At 41.8% G+C, this 19,252-nt stretch overlaps 1 long non-coding RNA gene across 1 annotated transcript in view; it reads left to right on the top strand.

The window, feature by feature from the left end:
• Window positions 1-4,722, top strand: part of LOC141197823 (uncharacterized) — a 33,520-nt gene extending 28,798 nt beyond the window's left edge. The window contains exon 3 of the long non-coding RNA XR_012269861.1: window positions 4,161-4,722. This is a non-coding gene — a long non-coding RNA (uncharacterized lncRNA). The remainder of the gene's footprint in view (window positions 1-4,160) is intronic.
• The last annotated feature ends 14,530 nt before the right edge of the window (window positions 4,723-19,252 follow it).

The following is a 19,252-nucleotide window of genomic DNA, read 5'->3' as shown; positions in this document are numbered from 1 at the left end:
TCCATGATTCCTCTGTGCCTTATAATTATTGGATATCCAAGCTGGACACGTGGAATGAACTGACTCTCTACGCCTTGGAGGTCCTGGCCTGCCTGGCCGCTAGCATTTTATCAGAGAGGGTTTTTAGTGCCGCTGGTGAAATTACAACTGATAAGAGCATCCACCTGTCAACTGTAAAAGCTGACAGGCTGACTCTTATAAAAATGAACAAGGGCTGGATTGGGCCAGACTTCTTAACACCACCATGATAGCAGCGTAACATAAACTTAAATCCAGTGTCTTTTTTTGGGAGGTGTATTCCCATGCATCTTTTCACAGCCACACATGGGTATACGCTTCCTGATTTTGGATATTTGCTTCTGGTCTTCAATATGTTCATTTATACCCCCCCAGGGGTAAATGTTTGTCAGCCCATACGCTTAGTGCATGGGCATTACAAGTATAGGAGACCCGCTCCTTTCTAATGGGAACATTTTTTTATGAGGCCCTCCTCCACATCTTTTCCAAGGTGCATTGGAGTGCCTCCAAATTTTTGGCGCCCTTGCATTCACTGCATAGGCCAACACAATGGGAGACCCACTTCCTATTAATAGGAACATTGTTTTCAGGAGGCCCTCTAACCTCCACGTCTCTTCCAAGGGACATTGGAGTGCCTCCCAATGTTTGGCAGCCCTTGCATTCACTGCATAGGCAAACAGCATGGGAGACCCACTTTCTAATAATGGGAACATTGTTTTCAGGAGGTCCTCCTCTAAGTCTCTTCAAAGGGGTACTGGGGTGCGTCCAAATTTTCAAAGGGGTATTGGGGTGCGTCCAAATTTTGTGCAGCCCTGCCACTCACTGCATACGCAATAATAGTATAGGAGACCCACTCTTTAGTAATGGGAACAACAAAGCACAGCCGGCTGATGGCTCTCTAAGAATGGTAAGGGCCGACTGCTGGCCCTTTAAGAATAGAAAAGGCCGCCTGATAACCCTATAAAAATAGGCTTTGTGACTTTCAGAGTGCCTCCTTCATAAATGAAACAGGATGTGTCTGATGATGTGTCACACACCACATGGCCAGATAAGGTTGTAAAATATTAAAATTACATCTCCCGGTGAATGCATTTGTCACAGTTGAATGCAAAAAGGCATCAAAAACGCTGGTGTGGAGGAGTATTTTTGGTTTTGGTTATTTATTTTGCCTTATATACAAGTCATTACCCTGTAAAGGATGTTCCTTAACATATTTCCCAGGAAAATCCATTTTGGTTTCGTTTTTGTATGTTTTATTGTGAGTTCGTAAAAGTGGCGTAATACCTCTGACAACGTTGTTCACAGCAGTGACCTGGGAGTCAGAAATGCTTTCAGGGGTCTTCCCCATGCTGTTCCCATGTCATTTGAGCACTGTTCCCATCGATTTGGGCAATTTTTAGGCCTCTGCAGACCTCCGGGGGGAGCCGCCTGAAAAATGTTCGAATTTTTCATAGACTTACATTGGGCTCATTGCTCGGGTCGAGCATTCCAATTTGCTCGACTCGAGCATTTTAGTGCTCGCCCATCACTAGTACTGATGAAATGTGGAAATTATACCAAAAGCGAGGGCTTCATAAGAAATCAGGAAGTTCACAAAATAAAAAGGTGACAGTGGAAGATTCTGGATCCCCACAGCGTGGGCGTAGTTGGACACGGAGAGAGCGGGAGGGCCCACTCCCACTTCGTCCCCAGTGAAACCCACAGCGCCGGGGTTTGAGGATCTTTACGCTGAAGTAAAATTGCTGTTGCAGGAGGTCAAAACACAGCGACAGGAGTTGACTTTTTCTCCCAGAGAGGTTTCCCAGTCAGAGGGAGACACAAGTGATTGACTTCTTGGCCGAGCCCTCCACATAGATAGACGCCCTCATGTAAATTTGGTCATTAATTGGCAAAATAAGAATAGGGGCTCACAACAATAAATGTTATTAATCTTAACCAATCACAGTATATAAACTAAAGGGAAGACATTTTAAAATTATATATTTATTAAGGTATAAAGTTAAAAACATACCAAACAATTGTGCAAAAAAACAAAACAACCCTGACTCACAGGCTAACAGACTAAACATTGTATACTAATTACCAATCAAACAGAAAAAAACCCCAACCAATAACCTAGATTATAATCATGGTTCAGCTTCCCATCTACTGTTAGTAGTTATATTGTCCGAGGTCAGCCTATACTCTCCTAGGTATACCTAAACAAGTAGTATATTGGTTAGATGATTTCAGTATGACATATCTATAACCATCCACTCAAAGGAAGATGCCTAGTACCCAATTTCAACTATAACCATCCTTTCAGATGAAAAATGCTTAATGCCCGAAAAATGCTTAATGCCCGACGCGTTTCACCACAAACTGTCGTAGCGGCTCTTCAGGGGCAACACAAGTTAACAAGCCAATATATGGTTATGTATAACACATTACAGATAACAGTTTCTGTTTACTCCACTGAGAAATCAACAAATAAATCTTCTTCTAGTGTCTCTCTTGCTGTAGCTTTTATTTAGAGATTCATCTAGTATTCCCCATGACCTATAGAGGTTGCTATTCCATCATCATTTATAAACACTCATCAGATCAGAGCCAAATACTCCTTTTGATGATATAGACCTAAGTCTGTCCCACTCCATATGCTGGAAAATATACAGCAAAGATGTGTGGGGGAAAGAACTGTGGCAAGATGTTTGGGCAATTGTGCAAAGAATTAAAGTGACTGTATTTCACGTTGACGTCCATTGTGCTTCAGATAACCTAGAAAGACTCTTCAATTCAATAGCGGATGAACATTCCAAAATATCAGTTGCTGATGCCAGTGAGGAGCCTGACTCAGCTGAAAAGCAACTTGGATTGGCTCAATGGGCACATCAGAAATGTGGGCATCTTGTAGAAAAAGCTACTTATGAATGGGCACAAACCAGAGGAGTGCCCCTCAGGTTACATGTAATTAAGGAAACAATTATGAAATGGCCAGTGTGTCAACATTCACAACAGAGACCTATTCCCCATGTGGTTAGGGGCCATATAGCCCGAGGCAAATTGCCTGGACAAATTTGGCAGGTGGATTATATTGGTCCCCTTCCACAAGATGGAGGATGTGTGTATGTATGCACGGCTGTGGATACATACTCAGGGTACATGATGGCTTGTCCGTGTAAAGCGGCCAATGCCAACAGTACGATCAAAACAATGGAAACCATAGTATTATACTACGGAATTCCGTAACAAATTCAGAGTGACAATGGTAGTCACTTCAGGAACAAGAAGGTTGCAGAATTTTGCTCAGAACATAACATTGAGTGAATCTTTCATATCCCATATTATCCCCAAGCCGCAGGATTGGTAGAGCAGATGAATGGGTTATTCAAAGAACAATTAAAGAAATTGGGAGATGGAACTTACAAAGGGTGGAGAAAACATTTAAATGAAGCCCTTAACATTCTTAACAGGCCAATTGGAGAACAGGAAACACCATCAATGAGGATGATTACCCCCAATTTACAGATAATGCCCTTAAAAGCTTCTACCACAGAACAGACGGTTCTCTATTGGGAATTGGAGACGGGAGCACTAGGACCCTATAGGGCTACTCCACAAGCTGCAGGATTAGATCTACAATCCCATGAGGAAATCAGATTGGAACAGGAGTTATAAAGGCAATCAGAACTGCTATAGGATTACAAATGCCTCCTGAACATTTTGTCTTATAGCTCCAAGGTCAGATTTAGCCTTAAAGGGAATTCAGGTGATGGGAGGAGTGATAGATCAGGACTATCAAAGTGAAATTAAGGTACTCCTGCTGAATAGTGGGGATAGTGACTGGTTGATTCAAAAAGGAGACAGGGTAGCTCAATTGTTGATTTTATCCATCCAGAAAATGAAGGTGATCAAGGGAACAGCCCCCACAGTAATAACTGTCAGAGGAGATAAAGATTTTGGTTCCAGTCATTCTTTAAATGATGGTGCAAAAACATGGGTAAAACAAGCTGGGGATAAAGGTCCCCCAGAGCCTGCAGAGGTGATTGCTAGAGGGGCAGGTAATGTGTTAATAGTGATGAAGCCAGGACAGGAAAAATGGGAACATATTCCAGCAGACAGGTGTTATCTCAGAGAATAATAAATCTGCTCTTTCTTTTTAGTGTCCAATTCAAATATGGAGATGGTGGCTGATCGGTGTTACAGGCATGGTCCTTTCGGTCTCTGTCTCTACCCAACCGTAGTATCAACAAAGAGAAGAAGTGCCAGTCAAAGAAAATGTGGCATTGTGTAAAATTAAACAGAACCTATGGAGTTACTTGGCACAATTGATGAACATGAGCCATTTTTGTATGACAAAAACTGCTACCGCTACCAATATACTAGAGAATTGTATGGTAGCTATACCAACTCCCTTACAACTGTGGACAAACTCAATAGGGGGGTTTGTCCAAGATGAGGAGATTGAAGGAGATGTGATCCAAAATGATACATATAACCTGTATTACGCTTGTATAAACTGTACTGGAGAGGACTTCCTTACTGAAGACATGATAACTATAAAGACTCAAAATAATGCATCTGCTGAGTTATGTTATCAAATGACTTGTAATCAAAATAAAATAGGTAAAAATAGAAGGTAACAAAAGGCACAATGAACATATCATGTGCGGTTCACGTTCAGATAAAAATTTCAAGAGAATGAGGTAGCGAAAAACATGAAGTGCAACAAAACAGTAATCTCTCTCTCTCACATATACAACATGTAAAATTGCCCAAGGGGTGGATGTTTTCTTGTGGGAATACAACTTTTAATTATATTTCAGCTAACATAATAGGTGGGCCATGTGTTATTTCTAGATTAGCCCTAATGATGTATCCTTTGTTTCCATCCCATAAAGCTAAACGTCCAAAGAGGGGATTTTCCTGTTTAGCTGAAGATTGTAAGTATAATGTAAAAATATTTAGATTTGAGAGTCCTCAATGGTTGATACCTTTTAATGGCTAACTGAACAGATGGTAACAAATTGCAAGCTTTCGAGACTACTCAGGCCTCTTCATCAGGCATAGTATACCACAAAATCTGAAGAGTCACATATTTATACACAATAAGACATACAAAAAATGCAATAGGTAAGACAGGTGATGAAAAGCAGAGTTATTATGGAAGAGATAAACAGATCTGGCTATAAATATTTTAGCAGTTAATAGATAAAGAGTGTGAAGGTTTTATTGTCCTGTGATTAGGTCCAGTGTTATGATGGCCTCACAAGTCTGAGGAGCAAATTCCTTAGTTGATGTAGAATGAGATAAATCCATGCGACACATTCATTCCTGTTCTGAAAGTGTTAAAGGTCACCATCAGTTTATATTCATGAAGGAAGCAAACAGACAACTGATGGACACGCGCTACTACAAAAAACTGGAGTCTGACCCTACACAGGACTATTACAAGGAACTAAACAAGTTGGTATCTTGTCTGCCTCACGAATCCATAAGAGCCGATGACCTGATACCAGAGAGTCCAAGAATAGGGACATTCTATATGCTCCCCAAAATCCACAAATCTGGAAATCCAGGAAGACCAGTTATTTCATGTGTGGGCACCCTTACTGAGCAAGTTTCTGGATGGGTAGAGTGTGTTCTTAAACCACTGGTAAAGAGTACACCCAGATACATTCAGGACATGACAGACCTACTGAATAAACTAGCAGCAATAGGTCCTCTACCAGAAGGAACCATCCTGACCACCATGGATGTGGAATCTTTGTATTCTAATATCCCACACAAGGATGGATTAAATGCCTGCAAAATCTTCATAGAAAATACAGGAATTGTTGCTGATTCTGTGGTCAAACTTACAGAATTCATCCTCACACACAATTACATTGAATTTGATAACAACATATATCTACAGGAAATGAAAGGCTAAAGAACCAAATCAATAAACAGGGTTGAAGTACATAAAATCCATATGGACCCATGTTATTGCATGCTGGACTTTAAGTCAGAACGGACCATCATATAAATATACTAGGAGGTCTCTGCTGAGCAGAGAAAAAAAGATGGCCACTAGAGTTCGTACAAATTCATAAAAATATCTTTATTGAAAATATAAATACCACATCAAAACAATTCGTATCTATGCACAAACAGACCACATCATGTGGACACAATGCTGGAGACCAAAACTATTGGATTACAAAGTTACACCATAAAAACCATGTGACACAGCGGCCACAATTGGTGAGCCTACGTATAGTAGATGATTAAGGGGAGGTAATGAAAAAAATATATACATTCTATCTCCAATATATAAATGTTGCATGTAAATTTGTCAATAAAATATAGAGTATTTCATCCTCCCAATTTGTTTAAATCTAATTATGACATCCAGAATACTTATAAATTATGGTTATTAAAGAACATACCCCATATTCAAATGAATGGCATTGCTCAAACATATACCTGGATAGTCACTTGGCCACCAAACGAACCGCTGTTGGCGTCACCCCGACGCACGTTTCGGTAAGAACCTTTTTCAAGGGGTATTCATGCATACTGATCACCCACCCTAATATACCCTGTGACAATTAGTGAAGTGTGCGCATGCTATACCGCCATACCGGAAGTATCCAGCGGCGCGCACAGGCCAATCACCTGACTTCCTACAGACGCATCCCAGTCACCATGGAGAGGCGTCACATGATCCACAGTCACGCGATCGGAAGTACCGCCCCCGTCGTCAGGGACGCCATCCCCGCTACATGCCTGGCCATGGAGTGACGCGGCCCCACCGCCGCAACCGTGGCGCACAGTAACCTTTCCTTGCAACCAGAAATTTTTTTAAACCTGTCTGTTTATAACGACCACAGACAAGATAAAGATTCCCAATTCACATCAGGACTATAAGATCCCAGGTACGTTCAGCTGCATCACATCTAATGTAGTGTACTTAATTATATGTACCAAATGTCCAGCTGGGGGTCTGAAGAATTTCAGAATATAAACTGATGGTGACCTTTAACACTTTCAGAGCAGGAATGAATGTGTCGCATGGATTTATGTCATTCTACATCAACTAAGGAATTTGCTCCTCAGACTTGTGAGGCCATCATAACACTGTACCTAATCGCAGGACAATAAAACCTTCACACTCTTTATCTATTAACTGCTAAAATATTTATAGCCAGATCTGTTTATCTCTTCCATAATAACTCTGCTTTTCATCACCTGTCTTACCTATTGCATTTTTTTGTATGTCTTATTGTGTATAAATATGTGACTCTTCAGATTTTATGGTATACTATGCCTGATGAAGAGACCTGAGTAGTCTCGAAAGCTTGCAATTTGTTACCATCTTTTCAGTTAGCCATTAAAAGGTATCAACCACTGAAGACTCTCAAATCTAAATATTTTTTTATCTACTGGCTAACAGGGTACAAGAATATATATTTTCCCTATAAGTATAATGTAAACCTTTTAACTAAATCAGAAATTCTAGGGTTATCCCTTACGATTGTAGGATCTCCTGCCATAGTCCCATATGCTGCTATGACTGTAGGGAGATTTTCTTGTCTTGTAGCTAGATCAATAAATGCTACCAGTAGAACCTTAGAAGATATATTATTAGATTTACAAATTTACCGGAAAAGCTGTCTTACAGAATAGAGCGACTATAGATTATTTGTTATTAATTCACCACCTTGGATGTGAAGAGTTTGAAGGTATGTGTTGTTTTAACTTGTCAGATCATAGTCAGGATTTGCAATTTCAGATTGATCAGTTACATGATGACATTGATCACATCACACAGAGTAATGGTAAATGGTGGGATTGGTTATTTTATTGGTTGCCTGATTTTGGTTATTTACGCTATATTTTAGGAATAATTTTTGCTATAATCTGTGCTTGTATCGCCTTATGCTGTTGTATACAATGTATTCCTTCTTTTATAGCAACGTGTCGTTCATCTGCTGAAGATATTCTCTTGAGATATGGTATTGTATGTAAATGATATATGGCTTCCAGATGATCAAGGGTGGTTTATAGTACTAAGGTTTTTAATGTCCATCAGGAATCCATATTGGTAGCCTGTCTTTAACCGCTTCCCGACCGCCCACTGTAGATAAACGTCCGCGCTGCCTGGGCTCTGTACAGCGCGGACGTTTAAAAACGGTGGGTGGTCTCGCAGTGCTCAGGACCCCCTGGGTCCTGCAAGCGCTGTGAGAGCGGTGCAGAGCGTTAGCTCTGACAGGGAACATCATCGGGACCTGATTAGATCAGGTCCCAGTGATGTTAACCCTTTGCTGTCTTCTATATGCTGCGATCTATGAAGTGAAGATCTCATATAATGTAATACATGTCTATTACATTACATGAGATCAGGGATCAGAAAAATAAAAATTAATGTCCCATACAGGGACTAAGTAAAAATGTTAAAAAAAATGTTTTGAAACTGTTAAAAAAAAAATACAAAATATATAAATAAAATATTAAACCGATAAATCCATATAGTTATGCAAAAATAAAAAAAGTACACATATTTGGTATTGCCGCGTCCGAAACAACCCGAGCTATAAAACTGTCACACTAATTAACTTCTTATGTGTACACCGTAATAAAAATAAATAAAAAACGGAGCAAAAAACTATGCTTTTTCCTCATATCGCCAAACAAAAAGTGGAAAAAAATGCGATGAAAAAGCAAAATGGAAATAGAAATGGTACCGCTGAAAACGTCATCTTGTTCCGCAAAAATCAAGCCGCTATACAGCTCCATCAGCCAAAAAATAAAAAAGTTATACCTCTCAGAATAAAGCAATTCAAAAAAAATATTTTTTCTATAAAATTGTTTTATTGTGTAAAAGCGCCAAAACATAAAAAAATATACAGTAAGTGTAGTATCGCTGTAAACGTACTGACCCGAAGAATAACGCTGCCTGATCACTTTTACCACACGCAGAACGGCATAAAAAAAAACCTCAAAACAATTCCTGAATTGTTGTTTTTTGTTAATTTTACATCCCAAAAACACGGAATAGAAAGCGATCAAAAAATGTCACGTACCCACAAATGGTACCAATAAAAAATGTCAACTCGTCCCGCAAAAAACAAGCCATCACATGACTCTGTCGGCCGAAATATGGAAAAATTATAGCTCTCAAAATATGGCGATGCAAAAACTAGATTTTGCAAAAAAAAAAGCGTCTCTTAGTGTGTGACAGCTGTCAGTCATAAAAACCCGATATAAATCTGGTATCTCTGTAATCGCACCGACCCGAAGAATAAAGTAATCTAATCAGTTATATCACACTAGGAACGGCGTAAAAAATAAATAAAACCAATTCTTCACCTGCTGATTTGTTTATTATGTCTCCCAAAGATCGCAGTATGGCTCGGCACACATTTATCCTGCGCTCTGCGCTGAGCACTTACGCCAGAGTTTCCGTGTAAATCTCTGAAATATGTGATTCAGCCGGAACCCATGACGGAAGATTCCCTGTAATGAGGCAGATATAGGCCACTGTGGATGCCCTCTGGCCTGTGATCCCACGGTGTCATTTGTTTTAGGCGTGCATAAAAGTGCGGTTGGCCACAGTTTTGTGCACTTCTGAAAAAAAGGACACCGCTAAACAGAGGCCAGATGGAGTCCAGAGTAACTCTGCTGCCTCATTACAGTGAATGGATCCCGCAGGGGTTTCATCTGAATTACATCACTTGGAAATTTAGATGGAAACCCCGATGTAAGTGCTCAGCCTAGAGCGCCGGATAAATGTTACGTAAAATGTTCCCAATAAAAGCTTCAACTCAGTCCTCAAAAAAAGCTAGTCCCCACTCAGGTCCGTCATCTGTTAAAAATATAAGGGACTTCCAAGTTACTGGTAGCAGAAAGGCTCTGGAAAAGCAAAATGGCCCTTGCCCCCCAAAAGAAATTCAAAAAATTTTGTGCTCCCAAATCCAAATGCCTATTCTACAATATTTTGTTCTCCAATTGTCAAATAGCACTCCGTCCCCCCCAGATCTCGCCATATGGCTGAGCGGTACGATACAGCCACATATGGGGTATTGCCACTTTTAGAAGAAATTGTGTGACACATTTCGGCACCATTTTTACCCATTGCCCTGTGTGAAAATGTAAAATCTGAGGGTAAAACATTTTTTTGTGGTAAAAATATAATTATGCTTTTTTCACTGCCCAATGGTATAAATTTAAAAATTAAAAAATACTCACTACTTCCCTAGATGAATTCCTTGAGAGGTGTAGTTTACAAAATGGGGTCACTTGTGGGGGTTTCTGCTGTTTTGACATGTCAGCGACTCTTCAAATGTGACATGGTGTCTGCTGCCTATCCCAGCCAACATAGCGCTCCTTTCTCTTCCGAACCCTGCCGTACACCAAAGCAGTGGTTTTCCCCCACATATGGGGTATCGGCGTACTCAGGAGAAATTGTACAACAAATTTCATGGTGCAATTTATCCTGTTACCCTTATGATAGTACAAAATTAGGGAAAGGAAAACATTTTTTGTGGGAAAAATGTGAAAATTTTATTTTTATGGCTCAATATTATAAACTTCTGTGAAGCAGCTTGGGGTGCAAGGTGCTCACCACACATCTAGATAAGTTCCCTAAGGGGTCTAGTTTCCAAAATGGTGTCACTTGTGGGGGGTTTCCACTGTTTAGGCACATCAGGGGCTCCCCAAATGCAACATGGCGTCCGCTAATTATTCAAACAAATTTTACATTCAAAAAGTCAAATGGCGCTCCTTCCCTTCCGAGCCCTGCCGTGCGCCCAAACAGTGGTTTTCCCTCACATATGGGGTATCAGCACGCTCAAGAGAAATTGCCCAAAAAAATTTTGGGTCCATTGTTTCCTGTTACCCCTGTGAAAATAAAAAAAATGGGGTCTAAAGTAACATTTTTGTGAAAAAAGTTAAATGTTCATTTTTTTCTTCCACATTCCAAAAATTCCTGTGAAGCACCTGAAGGGTTAATAAAGTTCTTCAATGTGGTTTTGAGCACCTTGAGGGTGCAGTTTTTAGAACGGTGTCACTTTTGGGTATTTTCTGTCATAAAGACCCCTCAAAGTGACTTCAAATATGATGTGGTCCCTAAAAAAAATGTTTTTGTAAATTTTGTTGGAAAAATGAGAAATTGCTGGTCAACTTTTAACCCTTATAGCTCCCTAACAAAAAAAAATGTTGGTTCCAAAATTGTGCTGATGTAAAGTAGACATGTGGGAAATGTTATTTATTAAGTATTTTGTGTGACATATCTCTCTGATTTAAGGGCATGAAAATTCAAAGTTTGAAAATTGCAAAATTTTCAAAATTTTCACCAAATTTCTGATTTTTTTCACAAATAAACGCATGTGATATCAAAGAAATTTTACCACTATCATGAAGTACAATATGTCACGAAAAAACAATCTCAGAATCAGGGGGATCCGTTGAAGCGTTCCAGAGTAATTGCTTCATAAAGTGACAGTGGTCAGAATTGAAAAAAATGGCCCGGTCACGAAGGCAAAAACGGGCTCTGGTGCGAAGTGATTAAAGAACCCTTTAACAGTTCAGCTTATGTTAGCCTTGTAATTTTCCAAACGCCTGGACCTCATAGCTCTATTATCAATGTTTAGTTTATAGTATCAAGCAGTGCCACATAGCTCTTTTATTAATGTTTAGTGAGAACGATGCATGTTTATATTCGTTAACAATATTTGGTAAGAATATGCTGTGTTTATAGAATGGTAAAACATCTGGTACCAGGAGCCTTTGCCATGTTTCATCTCCGGTGATATACAGTTATATGAAAGTTTGGGCACCCCTATTAATCTTAAGCTTATTGTTTTATAAAAATTGGTGTTTTTGCAACAGCTATTTCAGTTTGATATATGTAATAACTGTTGGACACAATAATGTTTCTGCCTATAAATGAGGTTTATTGTACTAACAGAAAATGTACAATCTGCATTCAAACAAAATTTGACAGGTGCATAAGTATGGGCACCCTTATCATTTTCTTGTTTTAAATACTCCTACTTTTTACTGACTTACTAAAGCACTTTTTTTGGTTTTGCAACCTCATTGAGCTTTGAACTTCATAGCCAGGTGCATGCAATCATGAGAAAAGCTACTTAAACTGGCCACTTGCAAGTTGTTCTCCTGTTTGAATCTCCTCTGAAGAGTGGCATCATGGGCTCCTCAAAACAACTGTCAAATGATCTGAAAACAAAGATTATTCAACATAGTTGTTCAGGGGAAGGATACAAAAAGCTGTCTCAGAGATTTAACCTGTCAGTTTCCACTGTGAGGAACATAGTAAGGAAATGGAAGAACACAGGGACAGTTCTTGTTAAGGCCAGAAGTGGCAGGCCAAGAAAAACATCAGAAAGGCAGAGAAGAAGAATGGTGAGATCAGTCAAGGACAATCCTCAGACCACCTCCAGAGAGCTGCAGCATCAACTTGCTGCAGATGGTGTCACTGTGCATCGGTCAACTATACAATGCACTTTGCACAAGGAGAAGCTGTATGGGAGAGTGATGCGAAATAAGCCGTTTCTGCAAGCATGCCACAAACAGTCGGCTGAGGTATGCAAAAGCACATTTGGGGAAGCCAATTTCTTTTTGGAAGAAGGTCCTGTGGACTGATGAAACCAAGATTGAGTTGTTTGGTCATACAAAAAGGCGTTATGCATGGCGGCAAAAAAACACAGCATTCCAAGAAAAACACTTGCTACCCACAGTAAAATCTGGTGGAGGTTCCATCATGCTTTGGGGCTGTGTGGCCAATGTCGGCACCGGGAATCTTGTTAAAGTTGAGGGACGCATGGATTCCACTCAGTATCAGCAGATTCTTGACAATAATGTTCAAGAATCAGTGATAAAGTTGAAGTTACGCAGGGGATGGATCTTTCAGCAAGACAATGATCCAAAACACCGCTCCAAATCTACTCAGGCATTCATGCAGAGGAACAATTACAATGTTCTGGAATGGCCATCCCAGTCCCCAGACCTGAATATCATTGAACATCTGTGGGATCATTTGAAGAGGGCTGTCCATGCTCGGCGACCATCAAACTTAACTGAACTGGAATTGTTTTGTAAAGAGGAATGGTCAAAAATACCTTCATCCAGGATCCAGGAACTCATTAAAAGCTACAGGAAGCGACTAGAGGCTGTTATTTTTGCAAAAGGAGGATCTACTAAATATTAATGTCACTTTTCTGGTGAGGTGCCCATACTTATGCACCTGTCAAATTTTGTTTGAATGCAGATTGTACATTTTCTGTTAGTACAATAAACCTCATTCAAGGCAGAAACATTACTGTGTCCAACAGTTATTACATATATCAAACTGAAATAGCTGTTGCAAAAACACCAATTTTTATAAAACATTAAGCTTAAGATTAATAGGGGTGCCCAAACTTATTCATATAACTATATTTGATCGGTGTTAAGTGACATCGGAAGAGCTGGTCACTCAGAAGAAAGATACTATATTGAACAAATAGACTCTGTCAGAACTTGTGTAACATTTGGTTACGCAAACATTTTGTTTTTAAACAAGATATAAGCTAGTGAAGTTTTCAGCTAAGACAGAAGCCTGTTGACCTGTGGACTAAAAGGGGATGCCCCGACGACGCAGTGTGGATTCATCCCAGGACTTTTCTTGGTCTTCGCTATTTTGCTCCTCACGGCTGATGTCTCCCAGACAGATGATGTATGTTGCTCCTGGTGAAGTTTTTCCTGTATAGTGTGCGCTGTAAGTACTTTACCTTTGTGATTTATATTATGCAAAGGTGTACGCAATATCACACTATTTCCTATTTTCTGTAATCATTTAATTATAATAAAAATTAATTGCCTTCTTTAAAGCCGCATCCGAGCCCTTTAAATATTTGGCAAAACATAACCCTAGCAAAAACCTAACCCTAGCACAACCTTAATCCCAGCACAATCTTAACCCTAGAGTTTATTTTTTACAGCTTTCCTCGTGCGGTATAAGTGATTAGATGACTTTATTCTCCAGGTTGGTGCGATTCCAGCGATACCAGATTCATATTGGGTTTTTATGATTGACAGCTGTCACACACTAAAAAATCCCTTTTTTTTTGCATCGCCATATTTAGAGAGCTATAATTTTTCCATTGGTACCATTTTCGGGCACGTGACATTTTTTGATCGCTTTCTATGCCGATTTTTAGGAGGCAGAATAAACAGAAACCAACAATTCAGGAAATTTTTTTTATGCCGTTCTGCGTGTGGTAAAATTGATAAGGTAGCTTTATTCTTCGGGTCAGTACGTTTACAGCGGTACCACATTGATATCTTCTTTTTATGTTTTGGTGCTTTTACACAATAGAAAAAATATTTTTTTTTGCATTGCTTTATTCTGAGAGATATAACTTATTTAAATTTCAGCTGATGGAGCTGTATGGCGGCTTTTTTTTTGGGGGGGAGGCAAGATGACCTTTTCGGCGCCACCATATTTATTTACAGTTGTCTTTTTAATCGCATTTTATTCCATTTTTTATTTGGCAGTATGATGATAAAGCATCGTTTTTTGCTTTATTTTATTTTTTTTACCATGTTAACTAAAGAGATTAACTAGTGGGACAGTTTTATAGGTCAGGTCGTTCCAGATGCGGCAATACCAAATATTGCTGCTGGAGACCCTTAGGATGTCGGCAATGGATCACCCCCCTGGCTGGCTGGATGAGCAAGTGGCTGGATCGCCGACTGTGGAGCCCGGACGGCACCAGGAGCATCTTCCCTGCAAGAACGGAGCCCAACAAATTTAGGTTAATTCATCATGTCTCTTATCCAAGGGGTAGGTCGGTGAATGATGGAATTGCAACAGAATTATGTTCTGTTGTTTTATACCTCTTTTGACGAGGCGGTGGGATGGGTCAAGAAATAAGGAAAAACGTTAGACTGCTGGATTGTTTCTGGGACGGAGCATATTTCATAGATCGTTGCCTGCCAATAAGCTGTTCCATTTCTTGCTCCTTGTTTGAGGCATTCAGTTGCTTCCTGGAATGGGTTGTCCGAGACGTGTCTGGGGGGTACCAATCATTCATTATCTGGACGATTTTTTGTGTTTCAGCCCGAAGGATTCACCGCTGTGTGAATCCACATTGCATGCCATGAAATTGATTGCCGAGCTGTTTGGAGTCCCCCTGGCTTCTGAAAAAACCGAGGGCCTGGCGTCTTGTATTTGTTTTCTGGGGATCGTTATTGATTCAGAGAAGTGGAAACTCAGATTACAAGAGGAGAAAGTGGTGGTGGCAAGGGCTAGGTGGCTGAAAAAGATTACATTGAGGGAGACACAGTCGCTGCTAGGCAAGTAGAATTTTGCATGTAGGGTAATGCCCATGGGGAGGGTCTTCTCCAGAAGCTGGTAAATGCAACGGCGGGGGTAAAGGCTCTTCATCATTACATTAGATTTGTCGGTGTGGGACACTTTCCTCGAAGCGTATAATGGGCGTTTTGATAATGGAAGAGGTAACAGACAAAGTGGACACAAAAGCACAGGTTTTGGCGCTTATTTCAAGGGCCAGTGGTGTGCAGGGGAGTGGCCCCAGAGTTGGAGAGTGGAAGGGCTGTTAAAAAACGTAGCGTTGCTGGAAGTTTTCCCAATAATGTTTGTGGTGACACTGTTGGGTCATCAATTTCAAAACAAACGGATTAGTTTCCGCTGTGATAACATGGGGGTAGTGTTGGCGATCAACAATATTACGGCATCTTCTCCACCAGTAATCAGGGTGTTACGGTAACTGGCATTGGAATGTTTAATAATGTATAACAGCTTCTCACATTCCAGTTGAAAGGAATTCAATTGCTGATGCCCTTTCTCGTTTCCAGTGGGATCGCTTTCGGTCGCTGGCCCCAGATGCAGAGGAGAGGGGGCTCGAGTGCCCACAACACTTATGGAACTTGGTATTTGTGCAGCCCAACCATTAATTAAATGATCCATATCCCTTAGCACATGGAAGGCCTATCAAGCTGCTTGGGGGCTGTGGGAGGGTCGGCTGAGGGGTATCAAAAATACCTTGCCTGAAGAAGATCAGGTAGGCTTGCTGCTCCTACGGTTAGGGGAGGGGCCTCAAGGTTAATCGGTTGATTGCAGCTTTGGCATTCGGCTTTAAGATCAGGGGTGGTAGGGATCTGACAAAGAATTTCCTAGTGAAGCAAGCAGTTAAGGGTATTCGTAGGGGGCGGGCACAGAGGGATGATCAGCACCCGGTTTCGTTTAAGCTCCTGAAATATTTGGGAAAGGAACTGGGAGGTATTTGTAGCTCGGAGTATGAGGTAAGGCTTTTCCTGTTAGTGCCCCAAAAAATGCCCAGGAAAAACCTAAGGGTTAGCGAGCTAGTAGCTCCATCTAAGAAGAAAGGCGGGGGGTACTAGCAGGAGATGTGTTTGCAACAAAACAAGGTGTTGAATTTTGGTTGAGGCTTTCAAAAACAGACCAGTTAGGAAGGGGAAAAAAAGGTATGGTTAGGAGAGGTGCAAGGGTCAGGGATGTGTCCTTTAAAAACTTTTGAGTCCTCCAGGGGACTGGGGCAGAATTCAGACGTACCATTGTTGTGTCACGAAGATTGAACATTATTGCAGTATCAATTCACCGTCTTTTTTAGGATGTGCTTGAACAAGTTGGGGTTGGATCCGTGTAATTGTGCCCCTCATTCTTTTCGGATAGGGGCCGCTATGGAGGCGGTGGCTTGCGTCCTGAATTTGAATATTGTAAAATGGGTAGGGAGATGGGAATCGAGGCGGATTTTGTCTTGCGTGAGACCGGAGTCGACAGTTAACTTGTGAAAAAAATGTGTATTGTTGTGTTCTGATCACATGTTGTTTCTGGATAGGTTTCCCTCTATTGATTTGGATAATGGGCCACGCCTATGTCCACTGGGCGCGGTGTGGGCAGACATACGACGAGATGGAAGGCAACTCAGTGCTTCAAGGGAGAAAGCTGTTACTCGCTGGCTTGGGTTTAGGGGTATGGGGTGGAACAGGTTGTTGCGGCAGGTGAATAATTTTGTCCATTTAGATCGCCCCCCCAGACATACTGTTATTACACGTAGGGACGTAGGGGGTAATGATTTAAGGGTTCGGCCGTGTAGGGATCTAATCAGAGACGCGATTTATTACGGCTTTGGGCATCTTTTCCGGGGATGATAACGATCTGCTCCGAGATTGTTCCCCGAAAGAAATGGCAAAATGCCTGGTCCATAAAGAGTTTGAATAGAGCACAGAAGAAGGTGAACAGAGCGGTTTCCAATTTTGTTTCCAGAAATGGGGGGGCGTCAATTCGGCATTTTGATTTGGAGAATGGCTCGGAAGATTTTTGGTTGGCTGACGGAGTTCATTTGAACAACTTCGGAATTGATTTATGGTCATTAGCTTTACAAGGGGGCATCGAGCAGGCGATGTTTATGAAAGGAAAGGGGGTCTCGAGTACTTAAGGTTGTCAATTACTCTTGTGGTGGCGTGCTTTAGGGTCCTTGAAGTTGGTTATAAATTGGTATGGGAGTGTCAACAGGACATGGATCCCTCAGTTATAAGTGGTATTTGGGTCTGGTGATTTATGGGACTTATGACAAAGGAATATCGAGTCCCGGGTGTGGCGGTTTTAACCGTTTCTGAACCCCCTTTCGAGGGGGTTCTTGGAGCTCCTGAGCTTGAGGTTCGCAGCTGGGAGTAAGTGTGGTTTATCTCATTGGGGTCACCAGACTCTTCTTGGCTTCAAGGACCCTAAGACAATTTGTTTATATAACACGGTTTTAATTGCTACTGCTATAATAAAGGGCCACTGTGGCCAATTGTATCCAAGCCACAATGTCTGTCGTTCTTGGGGTTAGAAGATGGGGGTGAGGGTCAACTCACCAAGGATTGGCAATACCAACGTCGACTGTTCCTCAGGGACCTCCCACTGGGTGGATGTGCCTTAAGTACCCAGTGCCTCACAGCAATAGGCTGGGGATGCATTAGGAATATTCCTTTAAGAATTAGGAAGTGATGCCGCCGCTCTAGGCATTCCACCAGGAAACATGCACACAGCAAGAAGAGGAACACAGTGCGCAGCCTGGATGGCAGCCTTGCATGGTGAGCGATAGGAAGCCATGGCGACACGCCGCCAGGGATGTTACAAAAAGTTTAATGTTTTTCATCATACTCACTTCAGAGTGACGGAATTTTCTTATTACTTTTTATGAATTCTCAATATATCAGAAAGTCCCAAAATCAAAGATAGACAAAGAAATTTATTTATCTATTAACATTTTTTATTATTTATAACAAATATTATATTAAATTTAAATAAATTCAATCAATAATAACAGAAAAACTGCACAGGAAATGTTATACATAACAGTAAACAAATAAGGGCTATGTAATGATTGTATTTGCCCTGTCTTTGGTATAAGCTGTAACGGGTCTGGGAGGCGGAACCTCTGGGCTACTATACAAGGGGGCGGTCCTTGTAAGGGAGCGGGTGGCGACCAGGCAGGCAGTCACAGCAGGTGACCGGGACAGTCTCTGGGTGTAGGGGCAGGAGGTCACGGCAAGTGATCGGGGCAGTCTCTGGAAGAACGGGCTGGAGGTCACGGCAAGTGACCGGGGCAGTCTCTAGGTAAAGGGTAGGTATGACCTGTGATGGCTGAACCTCCAGGTAGGCTAGCAAGGCAGATGGAGGATGTGTGCTCCCAGGTGAGCAAGCGAGAGTCTCTGGAATAGCAGGTGGTCACAGCACGTGACGGCGGAGCCTCCGGGCAGGCAAGCAGGCAGGTAGCGGAGAAGCGCTCCCAGGTGAGCGGGCAAGAGTCTGGAATAGCTGGTGGTCACAGCACGTGACAGCGGAGCCTCCGGGCAGGCAAGCAGGCAGGTAATGGAGAAGCGCTCCCAGGTGAGCGGGCAAGAGTCTGGAATAGCTGGTGGTCACAGCACGTGACAGCGGAGCCTCCGGACAGGCAAGCAGGCAGGTAGCGGAGAAGCGCTCCCAGGTGAGCGGGCAAGCTGGTCCATAGACAGACTGACCGGAGTTGTAAGGCAGACCGTCGGACCTCAGGCAAGCAGGCAGGTAGCTGATGTGCGCTCCCAGGTGAGCGGGCAAGTTGGTCCTTAGACAGACTGACCGGAGTTGTAAGGCAGACCGTCGGACCTCAGGCAGGCAGGCAGGTAACAGGAAATCAGGCAGGATTAGGACAGCAAGCTGGCAGGAATCTGGCAGGTAACTGGCAACGGGACCTGAGGG

Source organism: Phyllobates terribilis, unplaced genomic scaffold, assembly GCF_046119375.1.
Source record: "Phyllobates terribilis strain yellow unplaced genomic scaffold, ASM4611937v1 Scaffold_89__1_contigs__length_6337102, whole genome shotgun sequence".
In the NCBI taxonomy this organism is placed as follows: Eukaryota; Metazoa; Chordata; class Amphibia; order Anura; family Dendrobatidae; genus Phyllobates; species Phyllobates terribilis.
The sequence above is the reverse complement of the archived record's forward strand: the minus strand, read 5'-3'. Positions and strand labels throughout refer to the sequence as shown.